This window comes from Gracilinanus agilis, chromosome 4 (assembly GCF_016433145.1).
Source record: "Gracilinanus agilis isolate LMUSP501 chromosome 4, AgileGrace, whole genome shotgun sequence".
NCBI classification, from domain to species: domain Eukaryota; kingdom Metazoa; phylum Chordata; class Mammalia; order Didelphimorphia; family Didelphidae; genus Gracilinanus; species Gracilinanus agilis.
The window spans coordinates 22,817,054-22,832,275 of NC_058133.1; the positions used below are offsets into that span (position 1 = coordinate 22,817,054).

Sequence of the window (15,222 nt, forward strand, 5' to 3'; positions counted from 1 at the left end):
TTGTTTTGTTTTAACAACAGTATGGACAAGGCCAAACATGCTATAGATTGTTCGAATGGCTTCTTCAAAATCCTGTTTACTCCAGTATTGCTTTTCAGGTGCAGAAGTTGAGAATATTCTGCAAAGAGAAGGCCACACAACCAGGAGACGGGCAAGATCATTTTCATGCACACTGTCCCATTCCACTTTAGAGCTAAAGGGAGGCAGGTCCATGAGGCTAGCTTCAGTGACCAAACTAGGTGGAATTGGTGAGAACTGCTCATGTGCTGCAAAATCTTCTATGAGACTAAGAAACAGGAAAAGCAGCAAGCCAGGAATTTTAGAAAGGAATGTAGAGGGACAGCTCAGTGGATTGAGAGCCAGGCCCAGAGATGGGAGGTTCTGGGTTCAAATTTGGCCTCAGACACTTCCTAGCTGTGTGACCCTGGGCAAATCACTTGACCCCCATTGCCTACCCTTATCACTCTTCTGCCTTAGAACCAACACACAGTATTGATTCTAAGACAGAAAGTAAGGGTTTTAAAAGAAAAGAAAAAGAAAGGAATGTGGAAAGGAGATGGATTTCAAAAGATAGTAGGAAAGGAAAATTGGGGGGATAAACTAAAAGGTTTAGCAAGAATTCCAGAGTGAAGAGACAACTCCTCTCAAATCAAGACTGGTGGACAATGCTGCCTGAGGCTTTGGAGAAAGCCAAGAGTGCCCAGGAGCTATATAACCAGGTCAGATTCTTCTTCTATTCTCCAATTAGATTCCTTTTGATATCTGAAACTCTGCCCATCCACAATTTCTTGTCTCACAATTACCAGGAAATACCTGAAGTGAAGAAGATAAAATATGAAAAAGCTAGATGGGCATCTGTTGTAATGCATTTAAATCTAGAATATACATTTATGATATAAATAATAGAGGAGCCTCGTTCCTCTGGGGGGCTCTCAGCAGGCATCAACAGACCCTCATGAAAGACCTGGAAAAATTGGAAAAGGGAATTTATTTTATGTTGAGGAAACTGAGAAATATTTAACTACTTCAGAATTGGTCCTACTTCTCCACCTAAGTGACAATTGTCACCTTTGGGGCCACTAACCTTCATTATAGGAAATTTATGGTCTTTGCCTAAATCACTCTTTGGAAATGGACTTCTCCAGCTGGCATGATCATTCCCCCTCTTCCTCCTCCTCATTAGCCTCTTGGTTGCCACTCTTGGGTCTAGGCACAAGGAACAGAAGAGCAAGTGAGTATGTAGGCCTGACTCTGAGATTGTGGGTAAGAACAGGGACCCCAAATTCAGCCTGGCCTCCAAGCAGTCTCCTTAGTCCTGTTCAGCCACAGCCTTGGCTCTGCTTGGGGGTTCTGGCCAGGTGACAGTGCCAACTCAGGCCTTGAGCTGGTATGACGTGCAAAGAGAGGCCAACCACAAAGGAGGCAAAAATGCCCTCAGGAGGAGGTGAGAGCTGTGGTTTAGATTCTCTTTTATACCCAAGTGCTGATTCATATTTTGAACAGTCAATGTTCTCCATGTCAAAAGAAAGGGATTGCCTTCTAGGCACACTTAGAGAGACTCAAGGAACACATGCATTGACCCATGGGAAGTGGCATAAGGTTAGTCATGAAAGAAATTTCTTCCAGAAACAATTCAATACTGCACTCTCCTAACTTCAGACTCATACTTCATTCCAAGGGCCATGGAGAAAATGGACCTATTCAGCACATCTCCAACCTGTTAAGGCATNGAGAGCCCCTAAAATGGTAGGTGAGGTTGGACAGAAACTTGACAGCAATTGATCTATCAAGTGTCAGTGAAAGAATCATGAATATAAAAATGATCCCCTTATAATGATACTAGACCATCCATCCCCTTTAGTAGTAGAAGGACTCAGAGAGAAAAACAATTTTGATGAGTTGTCTCATGGGCAACTCAAAAAACTGTAAAACCCAGATGATGGAATTATGTTCTCTTTTGATAGATGTTTTGTACTAGTTAGCATATGACCTGGGAAAAGAAGTAGCCTTCATTTAGTAGCCATTTCTTCAAATTTAGGCCAAGTTCACGGTCAATCTAGCATCCATTCTTGCTTTAAAACATATTGGAAAAGTAGTTTGATAGGCTGTTCTACTGTGTGCCTTGAATACTATGCATCCAAGTGTGCAGCTCATTTTCCTGAGCACTTGCTAAAAGTAGAGACTCTTGTATATGACACCCCCCTCACATCTTGTCATCTGTAACTAGAAGTATTAGGACAGGCATACTGTCAATAAGAATTCTTTTGCTGAATTGCATTCGATAAATTTTTCATGACTGTTTGCTCTTGCTATTTGATCAATCATGGAATTACATCTCAGTAATCACACCTGAATCTTGAAGGATTTTGATGTAGAACTAGGAAGTACATCAGGTCTGAGGAAAACTAGACATCCCCATTTTGCCAGTAGGGCAGCAGAGACACTCCATTTCCATTCTTCACTGATTTTCTGAGATGTCCTCTTTCTTCCTGCAGGAGATAGAGATAACACCCCTTTCTGCTCCCTTTACCTATCTCCTAGCCTGGAGGGATAGGATAGAAATAGCTTCTATCAACTTCCTATACTGGTTCCCTCACTTCAGTCACCCAAACCCATATTGATAATCAGCCATCTAAATTCATCCATTGATGACTAATAAACTCTCTCCCTATTCCAGTGGCCTTGATACTAGTCACTGTTCAAACCCTATTCTCCATCCCCTATTGCCTGCTCAATTACTCCCATCCCCCTCACCCCAACCACTCTCCCCATATCACACTTTAGAGATACTCACCCCCACCCTTCTACTCTACATATCGGAATGCTTGTCACATCAGTAACAAACTTGCTTTCATCTTTGGTCCTCACTGAGATCTAATGACACATTCTTCATGGTCAACCTTCCCAGTATTGGTTGTACATTCATTCATTTCCTGACTCAAGGTTAGGGGCTAAGCTTGCAAATGGCAAATGGGGAGAAGCAGAAACCTCAGGTCAACTGCTATCATGTGTCTTCCTATAGTCAATCTATTGTCAATGCCTATCGATTTTTCTTTCATGACACATACCCATTCTTTTTTCCATGAGTCACCATGCTGTGGTAACCTCTCATCACCTCATGCTCAGACATTTGCAATAGCCTGCTGGTGGATCTTTATGAGTCTCTCCTCCCTCCAGTCCCTCCTCCACTAAGCTGTCAGTTATCTTCTTCAAGTCCAGATCTGACTATATCACCCCCTACTCAGATTCCATTTATTTCCTGTCACCTGAACTAGCCAATGGAAATTCCTTTAAACTGTTATGAGGAAAATTAGAATTTTAGACATTTAGTGTAAGCTAGCAGCCAGGCCTGTCAGGCAAGTGCTGGAGAGTTCCAATCATGGAATAGTGAGAAGAAAGAAGTCTTTTTCCTGAGAGAGACTCTGGTATGGCCGAGGCAGTTAGATGCTGGGTTTAACTGTCTCCAGTGAAGAGCCCAGGAAAGTAGATTTGTCTCCTATGAGAAACATCTAACCTGTGGAAGATCAGGTTTGAGCAGTGAACTTGGGGACCTGAACAGTCCACCATTCACAGTTGTCTTCACCTCTTTGTGAATTTTACTTGCTGTGGATCTGCGTTCCTGGAAAACCTTAGATTACTGGAGCTGAGGAGGACCCAGTTGTGAGACATCCATTTCCCCTTCTGACCTCATAACAAATCCATCCCACCCCTGCACCTCCAATCTTCTTATAACCTTTACTTCACGTGTACACACACGTGCACGCTTTAAATGCTACTGTCTAGTGATGGTGGTCTCCTTGCTATTCCTAGCAGAAGATACCATCTACTTACTCTTTAAATACTATAAAAACCCTTTCAGGCTTAGGGCCATGTGGCCCTGCCCCTAGGTAGGAGAAACCTGTATGCTTGATCAGGGGGGAAATTAAAACACATACTAGAAAAGCAGGGTGGAAAAGATGCTGTCTTAACTCTGACACTGATTCTAGTAATCCAAGTCAATGGGAAAGGCATCTCTAATGTATTTTGTGGGCTGCCATAAGAGAGTGGAGGGGGTAGTCCTAAAAGCCAGGATGTGGCCCAATTACACTCTGGATTCAATATCACTTGAATTTGTAACTAGACTTCGATCAGGGTTCTTCTCTCAGTCGACTCTTAGAAAAAAGTCATATTTTCAAGGACATCTATCGGACAGCAGTAATTCATTGGAGACACTGTCAAAACCTAGACCTGTGTTTGAGAGAGAGCAGTACCCCTCCCCCCCAAGGTATATGTAGTAGTTCACCTATATTTGACAGACGAGAAGGGTAGGTTTGGACTACAAAGAAAATCCCACAAATAGCTTATATTTTAACAGATGTTCCTGAGCTAAGGGCTGGCACCAAAGAGGACGGGGATGGGCCTGAGGCTACTAATACTTCCAAGCTTTACTAAATACAGTCAAACCACTCAAAGTATGCACTAGTGAGGCTTAGCATTTGAAATGATTGCTACAGATATGACTGCTGAGACCTCAGGCGACTTCCCTTCTAACTGTCACTTGGGAGAACAAGGGCCGGCTGGCTGAGCTGGGCCTGGAGGTCCAGCAAAAGACCAACCATCTCGCGGAGGTCGAGCTGCACCTGAAGGACTCGCTAGCCAAGAAGGCGGAAGAGGAGGAGAGGCTGAGCAGGCGCCTTTGGGACAGCCAGAAGACCATCGCCACCTTGAAGGCTCAGCCTCAGCCAGTTAAGACGGTGGAAATGGACACAGTGAAGATCAAGAGGGCTCTGTGTGAAGCCCAAGCCCAGAACCAGTATTTACAGGAACAGGTGGGGATGCAGAGACAAGTGCTGAAGGAAATGGAACAGCAACTTTGGAATTCTCAGCAGTCGACAGCCCAGCTCAAGGCCCACATCGTGATGTACGAGTCAGAGCTAGAGTGGGCTCATTGGCAGATGCTGGAGGAGATGCAGACCATGGAAGAGGACAAGAACCGGGCCATCGAGGAAGCTTCTGCAAGGTCCCAAGTGGCAATGAAGGCTGTGCCTGAAAATCCGGCAGGTGTCAGGACCAACCTCCTGACCCTCACCAATGATTACAATGGGCTGAAGAAGGAGGTTCGAGATTTCCCTCTCCTGCTGCAGGAAGACCTGAGGAGGGTCAGAGCACAGAATGGCCAAGCCATCAAAGAGGCGAACAGTACAAACCGAGAGCTGCTGAAGTACCGTCGGGAAATGCAGCTCCGAAGAAAGTGCCACAATGAGCTGGTGAAGCTGAAAGGAAACATTCGTGTGATGGGTTGAGTCGGACCCATCACCAAAGAGGACAGGGATGGGCCTGAGGCTACTAATGCAGGGACCTTCGACTCTGACAACGATGCTATCATTATCCTGCTACATAAGGGAAAGCTGTCGTCCTTTGAGCTGGACAAGGTGTTCCCTCCACATTCAACCCAACAAGATGTATTCCAAGAAGGTCAGCCTTTGATCACTTCATTCATCGATGGCTTCAGTGTCTGTATTTTTGCCTATGGACACTGGTGCTGGCAAGACATACACGATGGAGGGAACAGTTGAGAATCTGGGGATCCATCCAAGAGCCCCACAGCTGCTCTTCTCCGGGGCGCAGGAGAAGGCACTGGACTGGGAGTACACCATCACCGGCAGTGTGGCGGAGATTTACGGCGAAGCCCCCAGGGACTTACTGGGAAAGGAGCCGCAGGAGAAACTAGAAATTAAGCTATGGCCCCATGGCAGTGGCCAGCGGTAGGTCCCAGGGCTGACGGAGTTCAAAGTGCAAAGCCTGGATGATATCAATAAGGTATTTGAATTTGTCCACACCAACAGGACCACCTCAACAAGCACAGCTCTCGGTCCCATACCCTGTTATCACCGCAGGAGGCACTGACTTTAGTATGGGGCTCTGGACCACTGGGAAGCTAAACCTAGTGGACCTGGCTGGGTCGGAATGTGTGGGGAAGTCTGGGGCTGAGGGCCATCAGCTCCGCGAGGCCCAAAACATCAACGAGTCTCTGTCAGCCCTGGGAGATGTGATCTGCCCGTCAATCCCGCCAGGGCCACGTGCCATTCCGTAACTCCAAACTCACCTCCCTACTTCAGGACTCTCTCAGTGAGGACAGCAAAACTCTCCTGCTGATGGCTTCCCTGTAGAAAAGAATTCCAGCGAGACTCTGTATTCTCTGAAGTTTGCTGAGAGACTGAGGTCCGTGGAGCTGGGTCCAGGGTCCCCGAGGGCCGAGTTGATGTCATGGTCAAGTCAGGAGCATTTGGAATTTGAGACAGGCTCAATTCAGACTCCTTCTTCCACTCGATTGTACTCCTTCTCTGGTTCTGGAGCTCCCATCAGCCATTTTGATGGATTCTCTCATAATTCCTAGCCAAGATCTTTTGGAATATGAGCTGTTTTTACTGATTTTAATAAAGAGCTCTTTTGCGCACACACACACAAAATATAAGCTAAGGAAACAAGACCCCAATTGAGCACAAGACAGTTCTGTAACTCTAAATGACTGTCATCCTATTTTGCTGTGATGCATATCATGAATATTTAATATTTGGCATTTATTTTTCTGAGTAGGAAAGGATATGTTTGTTTCAGATCCTCTTTCTACACTGGATACTTCCTCCCCTTCCCTTTTTCTAAGGAAACCACTTAGACTTTCAAGCCCATAACAACTTTCTTTCATTAGAAACTTTTAATTAGCTACTTTTTTTTAAACCCTCACCTTCCATCTTGGAGTCAATACTGTGTATTGGCTCCAAGGCAGAAGAGTGGTAAGGGTGGGCAATGGGGGTCAAGTGACTTGCCCAGGGTCACACAGCTGGGAAGTGTCTGAGGTCAGATTAGAACCTAGAACCTCCCGTCTCTAGGCTTGACTCTCCATCCACTGAGCTACCCAGCTGCCCCCAATTAGCTACTCTTCTTGAAATGCTTAAGTGGGGGAGATGAGCAAATGATTGTGAATATTGGGTTGGCCACTTCCCTTATTTAGAAGACGTTCTTTTCCAGCAATAAGTTCAGGATGGGATCACATGTCTGGGTACAGAATGGAAGGCATCCCCAGCCCCCAGGAGTGGCAGAAAATGACCATCTCTACCTTTAAGCTAGGTTAAAATGGAAGAAACCCAAGCTCTGTAATTACCAAACACCGTTCTAGAGGACCAGTCATGAAGCACGTTTTCCATCTCTTGAGGGCCAGGTGATGGACCACAACACAAATATCAAACCGAACATTTCCAAATAGGACCATCATAACCCAAAATTCTCCCCCACCCCCACTATAGTTTGTTTTTAAGAGAAAGAGCCTTCACATATGAAGGAATATAATGGGGGAATAATAAAAAATAAAATAAAGAAAGGGTGGAAAAGAAATGAGAGGACTAAAACATTTTCCAAATAGGTAGAGATCATAGTTTGGGAGGGAATTGGAAAAGCAGGTCATTGTTGATAGTGTCATCTAAGATTTCATCTATGAGAAAATGGTACTAGCTAGGAAAGTTTTTAAAAATTAGAAATGGAATAAAGACAATTAGAAGACTCTCTCCCTCCCCCAAGAGGCCAGTTGAATATAAGGTCGGGTCATTTAGATTGTGTACAGAAACTGATTTCCTCTCTCCCAAAACTAGACCCTAAAAAAGTTTGATTCTATATTAAACTCACTGCATTTCTCCCAGAAGCAAGATGAAATATCAACTTGTTTGAAAATTACCAGCTTGAAATTAAGTGGAAAATACAATTAGAGTAGAGAAATCTGGAATTGCTACTACCTAACAAGTCTTTATCATTGAGGCAGTCTTAGAGGTCCACAGAGAAATGAAAGTAATGCTACAGGAATGATTCATGAGATTTATGCTACCCAATCTCCCCTGGTCCCTAAAACTAGAGGTTCACAAATCTGAAAATATCTTTAGATTAAGAGTCATCCTCAGAAAAGTGGGAAGATATAAACAGGTAATTTTTTTTAAAGAAAACCAAACCATCAATTAACATATGAAAACATCTTTAAATTCTAAATAGTTAGATGAATGCTTATTAAAATCTCTTAGAGATTCTAATAATGCAGAAGGAAAATGACAAATGTTGGAGGGCTGCAGCAAAGCAGGCACATTAATACACTGTTGGTAGAGCTGTGGAGTTAGAAAGCTATTTGGAAATAGTCCTAGGAAGCTGTTAAACCATCAATAATTTTTGACCCAGCTAGGTCCATTAGTAGGTCAATGTCTCAAAGGGATTAAAGAAAGAAAAATGGTCGACATGTACAAAAATATTCATAGCATCTTTTTGTAGTGTCCCAAACTAGAAATTAAAGGGATGAGTATCAATTGGGGAAATGACTCAACAAATTGACTAATGAAATACAATTTTGTCATTAAAAATCAGGAAATAGTTTCAGAGGAAACTGAGAAAAACCTATAAATGGATGTGAGAAGTGAATAAATTGCACGCAATAAGAGAATTTCTTAGAATTTTTCCAGTGCTAACAGCCCCAGACAAAAATAAGTTTCAAAAGTTTTTAGATCTCAAATGCAGTGATAGACTTTGGAATCCACATAACTAAAAGCCTAGAGATGGAAGGTCCTGGGTTCAAATGTAGCCTCAGTCATATGACCCTAGACAAGTCACTTACCCCTCTTTGCCTAACCCTTACCTGCCTTCTGCCTTGGAACTAGTTACATGGCATTGATTCTAAGATGGAAGGGAAGGGTTTAAAAAAAAATTGTGCGTTGTGAGGAAGGAGAGCAGCAGGATACAAGAGATATTTATAAAAGAAATTTCTTTAGGAAAATCACGACAGTTCCCCAAAGCTTCATTTTGGATCAAGTCAGATAAACTTAAAAGCCTTTTCTCATCAAGGCAGGTATTAATAGGAATATTCTTGTGCCATGTCAGTACCTCTTTGGAGTATCTTTAGCTCTCTGTTCTAGACAATGGAGATTACTTGTAAATATTTTCTTGCATAAATATATTAACATAAAATATTAATCATAATATATTTATACAATCACATGACCTAGGGAAATTCTGATAATAGTGCATATCCATTTGGACTAGGTTTTCCTTGGAAGACATCCACCATTCCTTGTCCATTCAGAACAAAACAAAACAAAAAATCTAGTTTTTCCAACACATTACAAAACCAAGCCAAAAACTACATTTATGACAGAAAGTGTTGTAAAGATTGTTTACCTTTCTCATGAAAGCCATGCTATATCACCCATTTTTAGCACATTTGCCCTAGCAAGGGCTATCATGCCCAGGGAATTTCTTCAGCCACATAACCTTGCCAAGATGTCACCTAGTGTAAAGTAGAACAAGATTCATAAAATCTTTGATCAATATGATTCCAAGCAGCAACTTATCTACACCATCTCCTTCTCCTCTACCAAGAAGGCCAGTAGCTTAACTATTTCATCTGTGATCAGATAAAGATAGCCCTCAAACACAGATTAAAATCATAAATATTGTGATTATGTGAAAAGATTTCAATTGTGAATCATGGAGCTAATAGTCTTTTCTTCTCATGGTCTTAATTTTTTATGGCCCTCCCTCTATTTGGATATCAGGTAAGAGAAACAAATTAGGGATCAGAGTAAGTATTTCAGGAAAATCACTATTAGAACAATTCTCAACCCTGCAGTAACACAGAGTAGTATTTGCCCAGGGTTGTACTGGGATATTCCCAAGGATATGAATTTCTTATTGGTCATATCGGACACCTTCACAAAAAAAAAAAAAACGTTCCCTTCACCCCCTTTATATTTCCTTTAAGTTCTAAAGGCTGGTCAGTCACGTTTCATCAATGAATGGAATAATTGTGCTCAAAGGACATCCCTGATGATCCTTGTGTCAAGGGAAGGCATCAGTGCCATGGATCTGATAGGTTTCCCCAGATGTGATGAAGATATTCACAAGCAATGAAGTTAAGTAGAACCAAAACATAAATAATGGGAGAATTTGATGTGTTGACAAAAGGTGACATTGTTATAGGTGAATCAAGCATAAAAGTTTTCTCCTCCTTGAGTTCACGTACTCTAAAGAAAGAAGAGAAACTTGGATGACAGGGTCCAAAGAAGGACCTCTCATTGAGAACTGGGTTGCTTGGTAAGGGCATCTGTATCTGGAGCCTTCAAGTCATCTGACCTAACTATGCTACATTTAGGAATTATCTCCTAGTCTGTCCTGAAACTCCTCCAGGGTCTCCTCAGTTCAAATGTTATTTAATTTATAAGCAGAATACTTCATGTACAATGCCAGGCTGGATGTAGCAAAGAAAAATATCATCTATCTCAGGTATACAAACGATACTACTCTAATGGCAGAAAGTGAAGAAGAAGCCTCTTGAAGGCAAAAGAGGAGACTGTAAAAGCTGGCTTCAAGCTTAACAACAACAAAAACCAATATCTTGGCAACTGGCCCATGACTTCCGTGTGAATGCAATTTAAAGTGTATCCCCTCATTCCAGCAGACTCACTTTAATTAGGCAGGACACCACTGAATCACCTGGCAATTCAGTTCCTGACCAGCAAAAGTCCCTGTAGGTGACATGTCTGAAATTTAGGACTCCACTCTGAGGAGGAGGGAAAAGATTAGCTTCATAAGCCAGTGGGAGAAGCATGAAGGGGTCTCTTCCAGGACCAGAACTAGTGCTCTCTCCTTGGGATTAATGGATGGAATTATCTTATCGGGCAAGCTATATCAACCTGCCTCAGCTTCCAGCCACTTGTATTGAGAACCCGGTAGTTTGGGTTCAAGCCTAAGTCTGGATCAGCTTGGAGACTTTTTTTAGTGAGTAAAAAGAGAAAGATCAACTGGTGAGCCTAAGATCTTTCTCTTTTACTAATAAATTATTACAATCTAACATAGAATCTCTAAGAAAATTTTAATCATTACACTTCCTATCAGAAGAGGAAATAAAAATGGTACAAGATTTTATATTTTGGGGCTCAAAGACCACTGCAGATGGCGATTTCCACCATGAAATTAAATTCCTTCCTTGGAAGGAAAGTTGTAGCAAATCTGGACACCTTAAAGCATACTAAAAAGCAGGAACATCACTTTTCCAACAAAGGGCCATATAATAAAAGCCATAGTTTTTCCAGTAGTAACATATGGCTGCAAGAGTTGGATAATAAGGGAAGTCAAATTCTGCAGTATTAACACTTTCAAATTGTGTACTGGAGAAGACTTGAGAGTCTTTGAACAGTAAGGTGATCAAATAAGTTAATACTTAAAGAAATGAATCCAATCATTCGTTGGAAGGTCAAATACTGAAGCTGTAGCTTAAATACTTTGGCAGCATATAATAAGACAAGACTCATTGGGAAAGATCCAGATGGTGGGAAAGATTGAAGGCAAAAGGAAAAACCAGGTTGAAATGAATAGTGTTCATGGCAACAATGAACATGAACTTAGACTGTGAGAGAGTGGAAGACAGAAGGGCCTGGCATGCTATGATCCATGGGGTCATGAAGAGCTGGTGTTATAGTAAAAGGAAGTACTACTATCTATTAGATGTATATGAAGATGGAGTACAGAGAGAGGATAGGATGACACTTCTCCTTTATAACAGTTGCCCAGGCAGGATCCTGTAGGTCAATGTATGTTATCCCTCAGGACCCACCTGGGGTTGATTGATATTAATTATTGGGCTCTTCAGCTAAGGTAACATTGGTAATCTGACTCCATGACTCCCTTCCCAAATGGACTTTGAATAATCAATTCAGGAAGGTACTTTAAAACTTTGAATATATTTGGCACAGAAGGATAATGTTATGGGATTGAGGTATTAGGAGACCCTGCTTTAAATTGATACTAATGAATCTAACTGCAGGCAAATGAAGGAATCAAGATGATAGTTTCTCTCTGGTACAGCCTGGCCAGGGCTACACCAGAGCAGGCAAACTGCTGTATAGTTTCAGCTTCTTCAGTAGATGTTAAGCCTAATCAGTTGAGATATCCACCCCCTTCTTCTTCTCCTGCCCACTTCCCGGATCCCTCCTGGGCCCTGGGAAGCCTAGATGACTAAGATGATGAACTTCCTAATATCTAGGGGCAGTAGAAACAGAGACTTGCAAACTCAACCCTGCAAGCTCCTCCTGTGTTTCCTATACCATCATCAACCTGTATCAGACCACCATCTCTATTTCCCAAAGACCAGGATCCACTCTCCTTTCCTGCCTCTGGGACAAGTCAAGACTCAAGAACCTCTCTCAGGGTTTCTCAGCTGCCCTCTCCTGAGTCCGAATGCCTCTCTGGGAACATTCCGACATCCAACCGATTCACCTGTCAATCATCGAGTGAACTTCAAGCTCCCAGAGATTCAATATAACACTGGACACAACTAAACAATATCAAAAAGTACCAAAGTGATATCAATGTAAAAGCTTAGTAGTCAAAGTATCATTGACTTTTTGAGCCTCATACTCTTTGATCCAGTATTAGCATGATGACCCTTTAGAAAGAAACCTAAAGAGAATTTTAATAGTTGAAAATCATGACTGCTTGGTGAAGAGATACTCCTTTTAATGTCATTTAGCTCAACTCAAGAAGCTTCCTGCCTCAGATTCAAGGGATTCTTGGGCTCTGGGTGCCAAATCTACAAGGTCAGCTACTACAAAAGGATGACTCCTTCACCAAAGCTGGATCTGCAAAATGGTATCAATCTTAACAGAAGCCAAGACCAAAACAATTGGAAATACTGCTCCATAGGACCATTCTCTTCCATTTTCCTTCCCCACCCCCACTTCTCCACCAGCGCTGCCACACGTACACACCCAAGAGGTTGGAAAACCGAGGTTGTACCATTTGACCTTTGCTTAGCAACTCTATTTCCTTGGATACAAAAACTACAATTGAGAGAATGAAAAGCAGCATGTCTTCAATGATATTTTAACTCATGAGTAGAGTTTATATTGCCTTGGCCAACATACCCTGCCAGTACCTGTTTTGTAAAAGGGAATTGTTTCTTCTTTCTGAGTTTGCACTTGTGAAAGGGAATCCTTTATTCCCTTTGTCTATTTTGAGTTAACACTTTGGTTAACAATAACTTAAGTACCCCTACTTAATACCTCACCAGATTGTGAAGACAGGATTAACTCTCCTTTACCCTGATTAGCAAGAGAGATAATTTTATTTTTCTCTTTGCTTGTCAAAAAAAAAAAACTAATAAATTTTCCATGTCCACCCAATTGGGGTCAAATGTACGAAAAATATTCTCTATTTTTTTTATGATCAAGATTGGTTCTTCTTAAAAAGTACTATCTTGTTTGAATCTATCTAGATATTGGCAGGGGTGAATGGTGTATGATGTCTTAAAGACATGTGAAACAGGTAAATTCAGAGAGAACAAAGGATTCCCTTTTACAGTTGCCAGCTTGAAACTTGGGATCTAGATGCATAGGAGCAATTTGGTGAATCTAGACAATCTTAGAATACCGTCACCACTTTTGAAACCCAAGACAATGAGAATTTATGTTAACTCTGAAGCAGTTTCATTTCACCATTGTGGGACTTGCAGGCTACAACAGTAGGGCAGAAGATCCTGGTCACCACAACCAGGATCTGACCCATCAGCTTTCCACACACCAATTCAAGCAATACTATGTCCAAAGAACGCTATAATCACCACCTTTACAAATTTGCTTGAGCAGTCAGAAACAAGTGCAAGGTTGACAACCAGGTTCTGATGCTTTTTGTTTCTCAAGCTCCTTGGGGCTTTATTAGAATTGGAAGAGTACCAACTCATCTTTCCATTTGCCATGAACTAAATCCTGTCCTTTGAGTGTTGCATCTTTAGATACAATTCCTTTAGAATGAAAACTTTTTTTTTTCATTGTACCATGAGCATTTAGCATATAGTGAAGAAATACTAAGTGCTTTTCCATTCTCGTTGAGTTTCAAGACCATTAAATGACTCCTATTTGCTTTGTACTTAACATCTTATTCCAAGTCTCATCAAGAATGTCCTAGCTGAAAACATTTCCCAATGTTCCAAGCTTGAGAAGAGATTTTACTCAGCACCAGGCATATCTTCTGTCCAGCACCTGGACAAGCCAGGTCTCTGGAATGATCCCACTCATTACTCTGAAAGGAATTTAAGCAAAGGTCTGAGAAACTGGAGAATTAGAGGATCCTTGTCATTAAGACTAATCTCTATTGCAGATGCCTGAAGTATATCACCAACTAGGAGAGGTTTTCAAGCTCTTAGATCCCCTGGAGCTTGATGAACCCCTTCTCAGCACAGCCCTAGCTCAGCTTCAAATGACCAACCTCATGCAATGCAATTGGAGGAGATGAAGGTGAATTTCCAAGATCTCCTCTAGAGATCATGTTGAGCTGAAGATTCCTAACAAGTCCCCAAAAGGGCCTGAAGCTTCTATGTATAATTAGAATTTTTAACCCCAGGACTCTCTCCCAGCATTCCATGTTCCTTTTCATGTTATGTACTAATGTAGGGAGGAACATGGAATGCTAGGAGAGAGAGTCCTGGAGCTCAAAATTCTAATTATACACCTAGCAGTCATGATTCTGTCTCAATATAGTGTTTTGAATCTTAAACACTGGAATACACTCCCTCTAATAGAAGACATGATGAGGCATTTTTATATTTCTGACATTTTATATTTCTGACAGGCAGCTTTGATGAACATGTGAAAGAGAATTCAAACTCTTTGTTTACTTTTAATGTAATCAATCAGCAACCTTTAATTTAATCAATCCAGAATCTGAAGTGGCCCTTCTTAGCACTTGGTAGTTCATTAGGTAAGTTCACTAGGCCATTTAGAGTTTGTGATCAAAGAATTCAGTCTCCAGAGTGATGACAAAATTTCATTTTCAGTCACTAGTTTTTAACTTCAACATTAGAACTTTTGATCTACCCTAGGAAGAAAGGTTTGGGCTAAAGGAATAGAAAAACCAACAATTTACAAACAAGTCTAAGGTATCAGCAACTATGTCTTATTTATCTGAAACTATTGGATTGTCATGGATGAGGTTGCCCCCTGAAAAGAGCTACAGCTTAATGAAGCCCTACTTCTTTTTGAGGGTCTAAAACCAAAGGATAATTCATAAGAGAAAACCAACCTACCTCTTTATGATATCTATAGGGTGGCACCCCAATCAGGAATGTAATATTGACCATACTGTACTCTCCAATAGGTAAAATAGTTGAATTTAGTGTCTTGGCAGAAATGAGATGCCATCGGCACCTATATCCCATCCTCT

General features: G+C 41.6%; 1 pseudogene; it reads left to right on the plus strand.

Annotated features, from left to right (window-relative positions):
- LOC123245782 overlaps positions 1 to 6,376 on the plus strand; it is a 43,209-nt pseudogene extending 36,833 nt beyond the window's left edge.
- The last annotated feature ends 8,846 nt before the right edge of the window (positions 6,377 to 15,222 follow it).